This window comes from Haematobia irritans, chromosome 1, assembly GCF_050003625.1.
Source record: "Haematobia irritans isolate KBUSLIRL chromosome 1, ASM5000362v1, whole genome shotgun sequence".
Lineage (NCBI taxonomy): Eukaryota > Metazoa > Arthropoda > Insecta > Diptera > Muscidae > Haematobia > Haematobia irritans.
Window position 1 is genome coordinate 46627763 of NC_134397.1, and position 17746 is coordinate 46645508.

General features: G+C 33.8%; 1 long non-coding RNA gene across 1 annotated transcript in view; it reads right to left on the reverse strand.

Annotated features, from left to right (window-relative positions):
* Nucleotides 1–17746, reverse strand: part of LOC142220824 (uncharacterized) — a 253730-nt gene that overhangs the window by 88852 nt on the left and 147132 nt on the right. The window contains exon 5 of the long non-coding RNA XR_012717917.1: nucleotides 9817–9834. This is a non-coding gene — a long non-coding RNA (uncharacterized LOC142220824). The remainder of the gene's footprint in view (nucleotides 1–9816; nucleotides 9835–17746) is intronic.

Consider the following 17746-nt stretch of genomic DNA (forward strand, 5'->3'; position numbering starts at 1 on the left):
CCTAACCTACCTTTACCGGCAATAGCTGATTTTAGTCCATACTATTTTCTTTGTTTAAATTCGTCCACAAATCTCTCTAATCGGAGTGCTTAACTTCCTTTCAAATTTCCTACCTTTATTTTATGACTGGCTGTGATAAATCCAGTTTTAATGAACAGACTAAGTTTTTTCCGTATTTAATGTAATGATTTTCGTGACTCAATATTCTTAGAAAATTCATCATATTGCCCTTGAACTAAATTTTTGGTATTTCATATCAAGTTCACAGCCTCAAGCTATGAGGCTATCAAGCGGGGGAAGAACTAAAATATAACAGCATCATCTTTTTATGCCATATTCTGAACGTGATTGAGTGGCGCTTCAATCACATTGGGCGTACAAAATCAATCAAAGTAATGTCACTGACAACCAAGTATGAGCGAATCCTTAATGAGTTTGTATATGAGTCTGTCCGCCCACAGAGAAAATTAACTATACAATATATAGATTGTTATTAAAATGTAACAATGTGTGGAACTATAGAAAAGAAGGTACATTAGGGTAGATCGTATGAAAATGTTCATCATTTATTTATTTATTTCTATAGAAAAATTTGTCATTTTTTTCTATAGAAAATTTTGTCAATTTTTTTCTGTAGAAAATTTTGTCAAAATTTTATTTCTATAGAAAAATTTGTCAACATTTTATTTCTATAGAGAATGTTGTCAAAATATTATTTCTATAGAAAATTTTCTCAAAAATTTTGTTTCTATAGAAAATTTTGTCAAAATTTTATTTCTATAGAGAATGTTGTCAAAATATTATTTCTATAAAATTTTTTTTCAAAAAATAATTACAAACCAACATAACAAAGCGAATGAAGTAAGAGGAAGCACGCTCAAAATAAACCCAACCAACTGCACTCAAATCGATGATTTGACAGTGGCAAAGGAAAAGAGAAATGTTTGTACAGATTTATTTCCGCAAAAGCCGGCTATCATAAACCTTTTTTCGGAAGCTTCAAGTGTGGTTCATTTTGGGTTGAGTGAACTGCCCGAATTTTTTCTGATAATTGGTTGATAGTTTTGCTGCAAATAGAGGTTGCTGATGAGGACTGTGGTAATTCCGAAACGTGCGTCCATCTAACTATCTAGCAGTCTATAGGGCTTTGCCCAAATAAATTTGACAAACATTATTTCCCTCTCTTGGTTAAGCTACTCTCAACGCAATGGTTTTTAAGCTGAGATCAAAATAACAACAAAAATTATTTCTATAGATTTTTTTTTGTCAACATTGTACTTCTATTGAAAATTTTCTCAAAATTTTGTTTCTGTAGAACATTTCGTCAAACATTTATTTACTCGTATATAGAAAATTTTGTCAAAATGATACTTCTATAGAAAATTTTGTCAAAATTTTATTTCTATAGAAAATTTTGTGAAAAATTTATTTCTATTGATTTTTTTTTTTTTCAAAATTTTATTTCTATAGAATTTTTTTTTGTAGAAAATTTTGTCAAAATTTTATTTCGATAGAAATGTGTGTCAAAATTTTATTTCTAACGAATTTTATTGTCAACATTTTATTTCCATAGAAAATATTGTCAACATTTTATTTCTATAGAAAATTTTATCAAGCTTGTATTTCTATAGAATATTTTGTAAAAATTTTATTTCTGTAGAAAATTTTGTCAAAATTTTATTTCTATAGAAAATGTCGTCAAAATTTATGCTTTTTCTATAGAAAGTTTTGTCAAAATTTTGTTTCTATAGAAAATGTCGTCAAAATTTAATTTTATTTCTATAGAAAATGTTGTCAAAATTTTATTGCTGTAGAAAATGTTGTCAAAATTTTATTTCTATAGAAAATTTTTAAAATTTTTTTAAAAATTTCTAACGAATTTTTTTGTCAACATTTTATTTCTATAGAAAATTTTGTCCAACTTGTATTTCTATAGAATATTTTGTCAACATTTTATTTCTATAGAAAATATTGTCAAAATTTTATTTCTATTGAAAATTTTGTCAAAATTTTATTTCTATAGAAAATTTTGTCAAAATTTTATTTCTATAGAAAATTTATACAAAATTTTATTGCTATAGAAAATTTTGTCAAAATTTTATTGCTATAGAAAATTTTGTCAAAATTTTATTTCTATAGAAAATTTTGTCAAAATTTTGTTTCTATAGAAAATTTTGTTAAAATTTTGTTTCTAAAGAATTATTTTGTCATCATTTTATTTCTATAGAAAATTTTGTCAAACTTGTATTTCTATAGAATATTTTGTCAAAATTGTGTTTCTATAGAAAATTTCGTAAAACTTGTATTTCTATAGATATATTTGTCAAAATTGTGTTTCTATAGAAAATTTCGCCAAACTTGTATTTCTATAGAATATTTTGTCAAAATTTTATTTCTATAGAAAATAGTGACAAAATTGTATTTCTATAGAAAATTCCGTCAAAAAAAAATTCTATAGAAAATTTTGTCAAAATTTTATTGTTATAGAAAAATTTGTCAAATATGTATTTCTACAGAATATTTTGTCAACATTTTATTTCTATAGAAAATTCCGTCAAAATTTTATTTCTATAGAAAATTTTGTCAAAATTTTATTTCTATAGAAAATTTTATCAAAATTTTATTGCTATAGAAAATGTTGTTAAAATTTTATTTCTATAGAAAATTTTGTCAAAATTTTTAAAATTTTTTTATAAATTGTCTAAAGAATTTTTTTGTCAACATTTTATTTTTATAGAGCATGTTTTCAAACTTGTATTTCTATAGTATATTTTGTCAAAATTTTATTTCTATAGAAAATTCCGTCAAAATTTTATTTCTATAGAAAATTTTGTCAAAATTTTATTGCTATAGAACATTTTGTCAAGATTTTATTTCTATAGAAAATTTTGTCAAAATTTTATTTCTAAAGAAAATTTTGTCAAAATGTTATTGCTATAGAAAATTTTGTCAAAATTTTATTTCTATAGAAAATTTTGTCAAAATTTTATTGCTATAGAAAATTTTGTCAAAATTTTATTTCCATAGAAAATTTTGTCAAAATTTTATTTCTATAGATAATTTTGTCAAAATGTTTTTTCTAAAGAATATTTTTGTCAAGATTTTATTTCTATAGAAAATTTTGTCAAGCTTGTATTTCTATAGAATATTTTGTCAAAATTGTGTTTCTATAGAAAATTTCGTCAAACGTGTATTTCTATAGAAATATTAGTCAAAATTGTGTTTCTATAGAAAATTTCGTCAAACATGTATTTCTATAGAATATTTTGTCAAAATTTTATTTCTATAGAAAATATTGTCAAAATTTTATTTCTATAGAAAATTTTATCAAAATGTTATTTCTATCGAAAATTTTGTCAAAATGTTATTTCTATCGAAATTTTTATCAAAATTTTACTTCTATATAAAATTTTGCCAAAATTTTATTTCTATAGAATATTTTATTTCTATAGAAAATTTTATTTCTATAGAAAATTTCGTCAAAATTTTATTTCTATAGAAAATTTTGTCAAAATTTTATTACTGTAGAAAATGTTGTTAAAATTTTATTTCTATAGGAAATTTTGTCAAAATTTTTAAAAATTTTTTATAAAATGTCTAAAGAATTTTTTTGTCAACATTTTATTTTTATAGAAAATTTTTTCAAACTTGTATTTCTATAGAATATTTTGTCAAAATTTTATTTCTATAGAAAATTCCGTCAAAATTTTATTTCTATAGAAAATTTTGTCAAAATTTTATTTCTATAGAAAATTTTGTCAAAATTTTATTGCTATAGAAAATTTTGTCAAAATTTTATTGCTATAGAAAATTTTGTCAAAATTTTATTGCTATAGAAAATTTTGTCAAAATTTTATTTCCATAGAAAATTTTGTCAAAATTTTATTTCTATAGATAATTTTGTCAAAATTTTATTTCCATAGAAAATTTTGTCAAAATTTTATTTCTATAGATAATTTTGTCAAAATGTTTTTTCTAAAGAATATTTTTGTCAACATTTTATTTCTATAGAATATTTTGTCAAAATTGTGTTTCTATAGAAAATTTCGTCAAACGTGTATTTATAGAAATATTAGTCAAAATTGTGTTTCTATAGAAAATTTCGTCAAACTTGTATTTCTATAGAATATTTTGTCAAAATTTTATTTCTATAGAAAATATTGTCAAAATTTTATTTCTATAGAAAATTTTATCAAAATGTTATTTCTATAGAAAATTTTGTCAAAATGTTATTTCTATCGAAATTTTTATCAAAATTTTACTTCTATATAAAATTTTGCCAAAATTTTATTTCTATAGAATATTTTGTCAAAATTTTATTTCTATAGAAAATTTTGTCAAAATTTTATTTTTGCAGCAACAAGAACTCTACCAATCTACTTAACAGTAAAAAATCTAAAATGTGTGGTAGAATTGTATCAACAGTGATAGTAAAGGCTTATACTTATAAAAGACTTATATTGTACCGAAATACCTTTCAAACTCAGACACTATTACAACCGGATATCTCTCTGTAATGGACAGTTTTTGTGAGACCTTTGCAATACTATCAGAGGTTTCACTATATATTCTTTAGAATATCTTATTTGATTTTGTTTTATTTACATGACTTTTTGTATACTTATGTTCTAAAAAAGAACACCCTAAGGTATCTACAATCAACTTCTATACCAATATCAATTTAATTTCACCATAGGTTTTATTAGTAAATGAATGAGTGAACAATTAATAAAAGCCCAAGACAATTATTATTGTTATCATTTCCAGCTGGTGTGGGTTTTTTTTTTATTTGATACTTGATTTAATAGAATTATTTAACTGTTGTTGACATACTAATTGAGAATATTTACTAATTGTTATTATTAGTAATTCCCAAACCAAGCAAACAAAAAACTGGGAACAAATTGTCGATGTTACTAAGGCTAAACCGAAACTTACCGCTATCTAGAAGTAGGAAGTTTTGGACCACCCACAGCATACGTGAAAAGGGCCAATTGAAATCACAACTCTGTTTGGATACTAAATAATATAACATAAAGGAAATTTTGGATATGGTAATAATAGTGATAGGTTGTTGAGGTTTTTCTATCATTTCAAAGGAGCAAATAATATGGAGCAACTTTTAATGGTATCGTATAAATATCGCCTTTCAATGATGCTATCTATTTTCAGTTTCAGGAATTCAAGGGATATCCATACTTGGAGTTAGTTACAATTCCCGATGGAAATCTCCATGATATCATCTTAGAAAGTTTTTTTTTTCTATAATTTTGTTGTAAACTAGAAATTGATATTTATAGTGCACGTTGGGCGCCATTTATTTCAAAGCAGTTGGCATGTTATGAGATCGTATCTACTGCTATTTTCAATGATAGTGATGCGAATGATATGTCAATAGAAAAGCTGGCATTATTAGTGCCGGGCATTATTAGTACCGGGACATTCACGGAACCTAAGGAGACAATTTATGGGAGCGTATGAATAGGTTTTTTTAATGATATTGATTTCTGGAAGACATCTGGTTTGGTTAGGTGGCAGCCCGATGTATCAGGCTTACTTAGACTATTCAGTCCATTGTTATACCCCATTGGTGAACTTCTCTCTTATCACTGAGTGCTGCCCGATTCCATGTTAGGCTCAATGACAAGGGACCTCCTTTTTATAACCGAGTCAGAACGGCGTTCCACATTGCGGTGCAACCACTTAGAGAAGCTTTGAAACCCTCCGAAATGTCACCAGCATTACTGAGGTGGGATAATCCACCGCTGAAAAACTTTTTGGTGTTGGGTCGAAGCAGGTATCGAATCCACGACCTTGAGGTGGGATAATCCACCGCTGAAAAACTTTTTGGTGTTGGGTCGAAGCAGGAATCGAATCCACGACCTTGTGCATGGAAGGCGGGCATGCTAACCATTGCACCACTATGGCTCCCAAAGAGTATTCATACCTAGTAAGGGGTTTTTATCACATAGTTAGCATTGTTAGTGTCCCACGGTGGGCCCCATTAAACTCACGGAAGCTTAGTATCAATACCTAGTTTCGATTATGATATATATTCTCAATTACATAGCAAGCAGGTCTCCACAACTCGGTTAGTTTCAACTTTAGATGAAAATATACATGAAATCATCTTAGAAAAGAGTTTTCGTGAATAAGCCTCATTAGTGCCCCAAGTTGGGCGCCATTTAAAATGAATTATTTTTTGGAATATTACTGTAACATAATTCACGAAAACGAGGTATCCGGGGGTTCATTTTATGGGATCATATTAACATCTATTTTTAATGATATTGATAGCATTGATATGGTTTTGACATATTCGGGAAGGTAAAGTAAAAGAATATCAAAATATCTTGTTAGTTGGAATTCCCGATGGAGGTCTTCATGAAATCATTCTAGGTTAGGTTAGGTTACTGATATTGTTGGACGCTATTTAAAATTAGTTGATTGTTGGAGTATTTCCATGAGTTATTTCATAGAAAATATACGGGAAGATAAATTAAGTGATCATATTATGTGATGAATGGGAAACCGGCTGAGCAGAGTTCGTAGGCCTTGGGTTAGTAGCAATTTCTGAGAGGGAACTCCATTAAATCATTTTTGTACCCTTAACCATAGGAAGGGAGCTATACTAACTTTGTCATTCCATTTGCAATGCATCAAAATATTGTTCTCAGAGCCCTTAAAGAATAAGAGCCCTTAAAAAATAAAATGCATCCGTCTGATGAAATCACGCCAAACTTCCAAACCAAACTTTGTATAATAAGTTGTTATTGATGTAGATCGGATGGTATTGCAAATCGGCTGTATCAAAAAACCACTTTTAGCTATAGTTCCCATATAAACCGATCCTCAGATTTGACTTCTAGAGCCTCCGGGATCTGGTTGAAATTATGTACGTGATGTTTATATATGGTCTCTAATAATCGTGCAAAAATTGGTCCATAAAGGTTCACAATTATATAGCCTTTATATAAACCGACTCAAATATTTAACTTTCCGAGCCTTCTGTTCATCGGGTTAAAATTTAGTATGTCTATATCGGTCCATGATTATATGCAGCCCTCATATAAACTGGTCCCCATTTACTTTACCCGCATGGAGGAACAAATTTCATCCAAACCCAATTCCATATGGCGTACGATGTCAGCATAAAGGGTGATACGGTCAAAATTTGGTCAATATAAACTTGACGTATTTCTTTCAATTTTGCATTTAAAAAACCTGAACACCCCTCATTTTGAAGGTGTGTGTGTGTGTAGAATGTTGCTCCTATTTTGATTTTGGAATTCACTCTTCAGTTGTCAAAATGCCGTCCAAGCAAGAAGAGTAGAGTATCAAAATTTTGCTCGCGCATCGCGAAAATCCGAGCTACTCGCACGCAAAGCTGGCAAAATCGCTAAAAGTTGCCAAATCAACCGTTACAAATGTAATTAAAGTGTTTGGGGAACGTTTGTCGACAGCCAGGAAGTCTGGATCGGGGGGAAATCGAAAACCGGAAGCCGCTGAGACGACAAAGAGAGTTGCCGGTAGTTTCAAGCGAAACCCTAACCTCTCTCTCCGAGTTGCCGCAAATAAGCTGGGTGTATCGTCTACAACCGAGCATCGAGCCAAAAAACGAGTCGGACTATCGACTTACAAGAAGGTAGTGACTCCAAATCGCGATGATAAACAAAATACGACGGCCAAAGCGCGATCCCGGAGGCTGTACACGACGATGCTGACGAAGTTTGACTGCGTGGTAATGGACGACGAAACCTACGTCAAAGCCGACTACAAGCAGCTTCCGGGACAGGAGTTTTATTTGGCAAAAGGAAGGGGAAAGGTAGCAGATATTTTCAAGCACATAAAACTGTCAAAGTTCGCAAAGAAATATCTGCTTTGGCAAGCCATCTGTACCTGTGGCTTGAAAAGCAGCATTTTCATAGCTTCCGGGACTGTCAACCAAGAAATTTACGTGAAGAGAAAGAGAGTTTGAATAAACGTCTGCTGCCTTTCCTGAAGAAACACGGATGTTCCGTACTGTTTTGGCCGGATTTGGCATCTTGCCATTACGGTAAAAAGGCCATGGAGTGGTACGCCGCCAACAACGTGCAGGTGGTTCCCAAGGACAAGAACCCTCCCAACACGCCAAAGCTCCGCCCAATTGAGACATACTGGGCTATTGTCAAGCGGAACCTAAAGAAGACCAAAAAAACTGCTAAGGACGAGCAGCAGTTCAAGGCAAACTGGCTTTCTGCGGCGAAGAAGGTGGACAAGGTGGCTGTACAAAATCTGATGGCAGGTGTCAAGCGTGAGGCCCGGCAATTCGGATTTGGAAAACCGAAAGCCTAACTGAATATTTTTCCTGAATTTTATACTAATTGAACTTGCAAAAGAAATTTAATTTGATTTTTTAAATAAACGATTTCACCGATTTACACGCGTTTTCCCTTGACCAATTTTTGACCGTATCACCCTTTATACCCTCTAACTACCATACAAAAATTGGTCCTTCTTTTTACACCGATAAACAACTCAAGTGGCTTTAGTATGTACCTAATAAGCCTTTGTTATCTAACATAGAATCCATATGAGCAAACTTACAATTTAGATCACAATGTTAAAAATTATTAAGATACTGTAACCACAACGATTCTTGATGTCAGTATTTAGAAGAAATTTCTACTTAATTCATGTAGCTGTATATACTTGTTTTATTCGTTTTAGCCATGGCGTATATGTAAGCTAGGAAATTAAATTCAATGTGCCCCACATTGGGCGCCACTTTAAATTCGAAACAGAAATATGTCCAACTATTGGATCATACTGTTTTTGAGTAAATTTTTGGAGTCACATTTTGGTATTAAGACATCCATGGTATTACACCCAGAGAAGGAATATGATCACCTCAAACATGTTTTAAGAGCAAAATGTTATTTTTGGGTGGTGACCATGTAACATGGCTTTATTTTCTCGGAAAGCATGTATCTGATTTCGGCAATTTGCTCTTGAAACATGTTTGAGGTGATCATATTCCTTCTCTGCGTGTATATAGCAGCTAATCCTAATTCCCAATCCTTTTTCCTCCGTGAGCCAAAAGAAACTACTATATGGTTATTGCATTGCAAATTTGTGAAAATAACAGAAAGAAGTCTGTTTCCGAATATCAAAGTTAAATTTATCTTCTTCCTCTTTGGATGGCAAACCAAATCTTTTCCTATTGTAAAATCTCTATTTCAACCAAATTATTGTACAATTTGAAATTCTCTTACAGATTTAGTTCTGCCTTCTCAATTCGGAAAACCAAACAAAAGTTGAGGCGCCTACATGAATGCTCAGGCTTAACATTCAATGTATTTACGTATTTGTAAAATTTATTGATGCATGACATGCAAAGTTGTGCCTGATGCTTCTGTGGAACTTAAATCCATGCGGATAATGGTCACGTACAACAATTTTCTAGTAATTGATACCATGTCAGTTTCAGTAAACAGAAATTCTGATGTAGTATATTTAGATCATCATTACAATTCTCTTCAAACATAACCAAATCAATGAAGCATTTCTGGAAATGATTCGCAACAATGGGCCGGTCATAGCAAATTAGTGACAATAGTTAAAGCTTCATTTCCGGGATGTTTTAATTGAACTGTAGATATGCTAGATTTACATTGTCGATTGATATTTCATTTGAGCAACAACCAACAAAGTGTCTGAAGACATTAGGCGCTATTATACGTTGGTATGTTTGAGTTCAATGGATATTAAATTTGACAAAGATCTAAAGGGATTCCTATATAAGATTGATTTTTGTTTTTAATAATTTCTACTCACTTGTATAGTTTGAATTACCTGAAAATAGAAAAATAATATTTCTTAGAAAATTTTACAAAATATATCAGACTTAAGAAATAATACCCGAAGTGCGCTCGGGTAGAAGAGTTGTCAGTCTTCTAAGCGGACGTCCCCAGGTGGCGAATGGGGGGAAGGGATGGACGCTTTAGAGCATCTATCTCAGGAGGCAGGCTCCCGCCTGCACAAATGACACAGAAACCCCAAATGATTCAACACTAAACGATGATACTCTTCCCGAACGGGGGGAAGGTGCCCCAGTGATCGATCAACGAGTTACAAAGCGTCGAGATCAGGCGAACGTCTTGGCACTTGTAGTTAAGGAAACAGTTACGAGCACAGCTTCTATAGTTGCGAGCAACTTGGCACCTGGAGTCGAAGATAATGCTACAAGAAAGACTAGCTGTTTAGCCATAGGCGACAGACATGAGGAAGATAAAGAGGTTCAGGAGAGATTAGGTCCTTTCAGGACTCCAAAAGGAGTAGGATAATCTGATTCCGTCTGGGATGTAAATGAAGGCGTCAATATCACCATATTTGCGAACCCAACTTACTACAGGGTCAATAGAAGGTCGATGGAGTCAGCGAGCTCGTCACAAGATTGACTGACTAGTACGAAGACATATCTGGGATAAAGCGACGAAAATTGCAAAGGATGAATGAAAAGGTGAAGGCTCCGAAGTGGACACTTGAATCTTCTTCCAGTAATATGGAAAAGAGAATAAAATCTCAGGAAGAGCAAAACACTGAATCGCCGGGAAAGAAACAAACAAGGGGTGTCTGTTTCTCTCAAGAATATTGGAAAGCCCAAAAACTGCCCCAGGGGCATATCAAGTAAGTAGAATCTAATGGAGAGCGAAATGGTTGATCCAAATACCATGGAGGCGGGAATATCCATCCAGTCAACCACGAAGAATGGAAAGCCAATTATGACCAAACTATCTTTGCAGAGGAGGAAGCGGGACGTTGAAATGCTTACGGTGACACCTTTCTACGCCAACATAGTCAAGATATACTACCGAAAGGATCTGCGTTGGGTTAGGTGGCAGCCCGATGTATCAGGCTCACTTGGACTATTCAGTCCATTGTGATACCACATTGGTGAACTTCTCTCTTATCACTGAGTGCTGTCCGATTCCATGTTAAGCTCAATGACAAGGGACCTCCTTTTTATAGCCGAGCCCGAACGGCGTTCCAAATTGCAGTGAAAGCAATTAGAGAAGCTTTGAAACCCTCAGAAATGTCACCAGCATTACTGAGGTGGGATAATCCACCGCTGAAAAACTTTTTGGTGTGTATGCAAGGCGGGCATGCTAACCATTACACTACGGTGGCTCCCAATCTGGTACAATAATTAGAGATCAGCAAGCGGAAATCGATCATCTGGTCAGCAACAGAATACTGAACTATGTAATGACTAAAGAAAATGGGCTAACAGTCCAGATAACAAGCTGTGATTTCAAAGGGGACTTCCTCATTTTGAGACTTGCGTCGAAGGTTTGGGCGAAGACTCTGCGACAAATAGTCTATGAAATCCTCTCTTGTAATATAGAAGTCAATCTGCATTTGATGAGGAAACTTGGCGCGACAAAACGGGGGATTGGACTCGAAGAAATAGGCGAAAGAAGTATAGAAGTATAGTGTTGGGCCTGAACACAATTCTCACAAAAAGCCGTATACTGGTTTATGTCAAGTCAGGGAACCCTCGATGCTCCCTTCAACCTAACATAATCTAAGAAATGATAAGTTAGTTATAGTGGCAGCACGTTATTTCAAGCTCACTTAGACAATACAGTCCATTGTGATACCACAGTGGTGAAATTCTGTCTGGTTTAGCGATTCCATGTTTAGCTCAAGGACAAGGGACCACCTTTTTATAGCCGAATCCAAACGGCGTTCCAGATTATGGTGAAACCATTTAGAGAAGCTTTGAAACACTCAGAAAGTTAACCAGCTTTACTGAGAAAAGATGCTAACTTGCTCAAAAGCACACGGATGAAAAAGACTGTTTTTCATATGTTTGGCTATAAACATTATATGTTTGGAACACAAATTTTTAAACACAATATTTTTGAGTGCAAGCATATAATGTTCATAAACTAGCATAACATGTTTGGGACATATATGTTAATATGTTAGAACATATTATGTATGGGACATAAAATGTTTGTAAATATAATATGCTTGGATGCAAACATATATTAATTTAGAAATAGCCTATAAATATATATGTGTTTAGTAGCTTGGAGCGCTATTTAACAGGGAGCGATATTGAATTAAGTTGGTGGTTGTTGCTTGTTATTACAAAATTAACATTTTATTTTTCCTTGGGCAATTGATCAGCTACTTCTTTGATCCTTACAAACTGTGTGGTCCGCTGTTCGAATCCCCGTCCGGCAAAATTAAAATAAAAACAAGTATATACGGCCGTAAGTTCGGCCAGGCCGAATCTTATGTACCCTCCACCATGGATTGCGTAGGAACTTCTACTAAAGGCTGTCATCCACAATCGAATTACTTGGGTTGCGATAACACTTGCCGATGGCAAGGTATCGTAAAACTTTTTAACACTGTCTTCTAAATTGTCAGTTAGTCCATAAGGGGTATATATTAAACAAAAAAAAAGGCCGATTAAACACGTATATAATTCAGTTTGACAAAATTTTCTATAGAAATAAAATTTTGACAAAATTTTCTATAGAAATAAAAACTTGACAAAATTTTCTATAGAAATAAAATGTTGACAAAATTTTCTATAGCAATAAAATTTTGACAAAATTTTCTATAGAAATAAAATGTTGACAAAATTTTCTATAGAAATAAAATGTTGACAAAATGTTCTATAGAAATAAAATGTTGACAAAATTTTCTACAGAAATAAATTTTTGACAAAATTTTCTATGCAAATAAAATGTTGACAAACATTGCTATAGAAATAAACTTTTTACAAAACTTTCTATAGAAATGAAATTTTGACAAAACTTTCTATAGTAATAAAATTTGACAATTTTTACATGGCTGTTAGAGGCCATATACTAACGAAATGTACCAAATTTCAACCGCATCGGATGACTTTTGCTCCTCCAAGAGGCTTCGGAGGTCAAATCTGGGGATCGGTTTATATGGGGGCTATATATAATTATGGACCGATATGGACCAATTTTTGCATGGTTGTTAGAGACCATATACTAACACCACGTACTAAATTTCAATTGGATCGGATGAATTTTGCTCATCCAAGAGGCTCCAGAGTTCAAATCTGGGGATCGGTTTATATGGGAGCTATATATAATTATGGACCGATATGGACCAGTTTTTGCATGGTTGTTAGAGACCATATACTAACACCACGTACCAAATTTCAATCGGGTAGGATGAAGTTTGCTCCTCCAAGAGGCTCCGGAGGTCAAATCTGGGGATCGGTTTATATGGGAGCTATATATATTTATGGACCGATATGGACCAATTTTTGCATGGTTGTTAGAGACCGTATACTAACATCAGGTACCAAATTTCCACCGGATCGGATGAATTTTGCCCCTCCAAGAGGCTCCGGAGGTCAAATCTGGGGATCGGTTTATATGGGGGCTATATATAATTATGGACCGATATGGACCAATTTTTGCATGGTTGTTAGAGACCGTATATTTAGACCACGTACCAAATTTCAACCGGATCGGATGAATTTTGCTGCTCCGGAAGGCTCTGCAAGCCAAATTTGGGGATCGGTTTATATGGGGGCTATACGTAAACGTGGGCCGATATGGCCCATTTTCAATACCATCCGACCTACATCAATAACAACTACTTGTGCCAAGTTTCAAGTCGATAGCTAGTTTCGTTCGGAAGTTAGCGTGATTTCCACAGACGGACGGACAGCCGGACAGACGGACAGACGGACGGACGGACGGACATGCTTAGATCGACTCAGAATTTCACCACGACCCAGAATATATATACTTTATGGGGTCTTAGAGCAATATTTCGATGTGTTACAAACGGAATGACAAAGTTAATATACCCCCATCCTATGGTGGAGGGTATAATAAAATAAAAAAAATCATACAATTGAATAATTTCTTCTACAATGTTTGTATTACAGAAAAAGGTGCTAAGAACTAAAAAATCTCGTGGAAGTGAGAAAGATGTGGGGGAATATACAATTGGGCAGAAACAAAATTTTGAGCATTCAGGTCGAAAACCTATGTTGTTAGCACCTATATTACCTGTTTATTTTCATAATTCATTATGATTGTAAATATATAAATAAATAAATAAAATTTTGAGCACAATATTGGTTGGGAGAATTTTTTTAAGCATATAATATTTTTGGGTGCAAAATGCTTCCAAACATATTATATGTTCACATAATAACATATTGTTTTTTGGAAGACAATATTATTGAATTTCGATGCAAAAATACAAAATGTTTGGAACTTAGAGTACCCAAACATATATTGTTTAGACTAATATGCTTTCAAACATATTATATATTGGAAGAGATCAAACATATAAATGTTTGGGCAATACCCAAAAATATATATGCTTGAAGCAAAATATGTTTGGGAGTATATGTTACAGAAGCGATTTTTTGTGAGCGTGCATAGACTTTATAACCTCCCAATAGTTTATCCATGGAAAAACGGTATGTCCGTGTCCCTTTTCCTACCTCAGCGATGGCTGATGTACACCTACTAGCATTGGATCACCGACATATAAAGGCAATAAATGCGATAAGTATACTTAATGTCATATTTCAGAATTTACATTAAGACAATTTATATTTTCGAATTTTCAATTCATTCTGAGGACTCTTGGGATCTTTAAGTGTATTTTGGGAATTTTCCCTCGACAGTCAATACCACACCATTTATGTATTCCATCACTTTCATTCTAACATATTCTAGAGAGCGCAAAGAACTTTTAATAGCAACATAACAGGTTGGCTGATAAGTCACCGGTCTAACAAAGAAAAACACATTTTTTTTGTCAAAATTCGTTTTCAACATAGTTCCCTTCAAGAGCGATACAACGATTATAACGATCTTCCAAGTTTTTGATACCATTTTGGTAGTACTCCTTCGGTTTTGCCTCAAAATAGGCCTCAGTTTCGGCCATCACCTCTTCATTGCAGCCAAATTTTTCCCTGCGAGCATCCTTTTGAGGTCTGAGAACAAGAAAAAGTTGCTGGGGCCAGATCTGGAGAATACGGTGGGTGGGGAAGCAATTCGAAGCCCAATTCATGAATTTTTGCCATCGTTCTCAATGACTTGTGGCACGGTGCGTTGTCTTGGTGGAACAACACTTTTTTCATCTTCATATGGAGACGTTTTGCCGCGATTTCGACCTTCAAACGCTCCAATAACGCCATATAATAGTCACAGTTTATGGTTTTTCCCTTCCCAAGATAATCGATAAAAATTATTCCATGCGCATCCCAAAAAACAGAGGCCATTACTTTTGAGTCTTTCCACGCTTCGGAGACGGTTCACCGGTCGCTGTCCACTCAGCCGACTGTCGATTGGACTCAGGAGTGTAGTGATGGAGCCATGTTTCATCCATTGTCTCATATCGACGGAAAAACTCGGGTGTATTACGAGTTAACAGCTGCAAACACCGCTCAGAATCATCAACACGTTGTTGTTTTTGGTCAAATGTGAGCTCGCACGGCACCCATTTTGCAAAGAGCTTTCGCATATCCAAATATTGATGAATGATATGACCATTCATTTAAGGCCTTGATATCTTTAAGGCCTCTGCTATCTCGATCAACGTCATTTTACGGTCATTCAAAATCATTTTGTAGATTTTTTTGAATTTTTCGTCGGTAACCACCTCTTCCGGGCGTTCACCGTCCTCCGTGCTCATTTCACCACGCTTGAATTTTGCATACCAATCAATTATTGTTGATTTCCCTGGGGCAGAGTCCGGAAACTCCTTATCAAGCCAAGTTTTTGCTTCCACCGTATTTTTTCCCTTCAGAAAACAGTATTTTATCAAAACACGAAATTCCTTTTTTCCATTTTTTTTCACAATAACAAAAGTTGATTCACAAAAGACGCTCTATCTCACAAACTAATTGACTTACAGACGTCAAATTTTGACACGAATCATTTGAAGCTTGGTACTGTATAAAAATAATATGCATTTAATACTAGCGACGCCATCTATGTGTCAGACCGGGGACTTATCAGCCAACCTGTTAACATAATGTCGCTTGAAAACCCTAGAGTGACTAAAATACGTCTCTTTGTTAGGAGTTCAAATAGCATTCTCCTAAGTTTTTGGTCAGCATATAAAGCTGACAATGAATTGTTTATTTAACCCTATGCACTCCTTGAATTTCTTAAAATATCGAAATTTCATCTTCAACAATTAAGCCTTAAATCAAACGGACTTGTTCATGCAATGTAGTCTTAGTAGACCGCCTCTCTGAGTAATCGTCTTGTCGTTTTCAAAGTATCATTTCTACAAACTCCAAAATATTTCTCTCATGTATTTCAAAATTTTCCCAACGATTAAAATGCATACTCTCACCAATTGTGGCAATTTCTTTTTTAGTTTCGCCATGTTCATCAAAGTCAATAAAAACAAGTTAGTTTTTCCCTATTGCCGACACGTGTGTACCTACACTAACATTTAGAGTATTAATCGTAGAAAACATTTTTTTCCTACTCTAGTTTTTAATACCACTTGAGCTTATTTGCTTTTTGGCTATGATCCCATTGAAGGTAAACTGAAGAAGACTTAGTAAAGTTCATCTATTTCCATTCATTCGTTTTGTAGGTACACGCAACATGTGCGCATTTTGATGATGGTGACTAAGTGATGATGGATTACTTGACACTTGAGGTATATTTTCTACATCATGTTTGAGTTCCTTTCCATTCCAATACGTTGTCCAAATCCCTGAGGTTTCTTGATGCAATTGTAATGGAATGCAATACGAAATGTGTGACAGAAAGTTAAAATGTCAATATTCATAGATGTGGTTTATAGTATCTCAATACAAAGCGTAATCCAACTATAATTTCCCATATTAATTATGAGTTAATCCATAGCGGTTGACTTAGAAGTGATACGCAATGGATTATGCTTGTAGTAATATTGAAACCCGGAGGAGATACTGCTAATAGGAGAGAACGAATAACAAATGAAATGGTTAGATGGACTCTAAAAGCCTTCCCTGGAATGTAAGGAACATTTCTCGGAGTAATACAAGTGGATGTGGCCTATGTAGGTTAAAGCTCTCTCTTTGCAGTAATTAGCAGTGATACCCTTACTGGTTAATAGACTAGTTTCTGGTGGCCGTAAATGTGAACACATCGTTTGTTTCTCGGCCGTAAATGTGAACAAATCTTTTGTTTCTCGGTCATTACCGTTACCGTGTTGCTGGAAGTGTTACATTGGCTCCAGAAAAAGGACGACAAAAAGCGGAAATAATCCAGAAAATGATCCGAAAACCTGCTCGTGAACTTAAAATATCGCGAGCAACACATATTGAATAGTAAGCTTGAACTAAAATCATTGAAGTTCCCAAAAATACAAGAGCTCACCTATAAACAAAATAGACTGGAAAGAGCCAAGGAGTTGCCTCGCTGGCAGTGATATATCGCGTCCAGAAAGAGGACGAAACAAAACGGAAATAATCTTGAAAATGATTCGAAAACTTGTTCGTGAACCTAAAATGTCGTTAGAACAGATGCAGCACCTATTGAAAAATGAGCTATGACTAAAGTCATTGAAGTTCCAAAAAGTACAAAAGTTCACCGATGCATAAAATAGACAGGAAAGAGCCAAAGAGTTGCTTCGCTGGCTGAAAATTTCCACCTTTGATTGCCCTCTAGAACTCAAACACTGCCGATCGCAATGGTGTTGACCGCCACAACGACCGTGCGATCAAAATTTATGC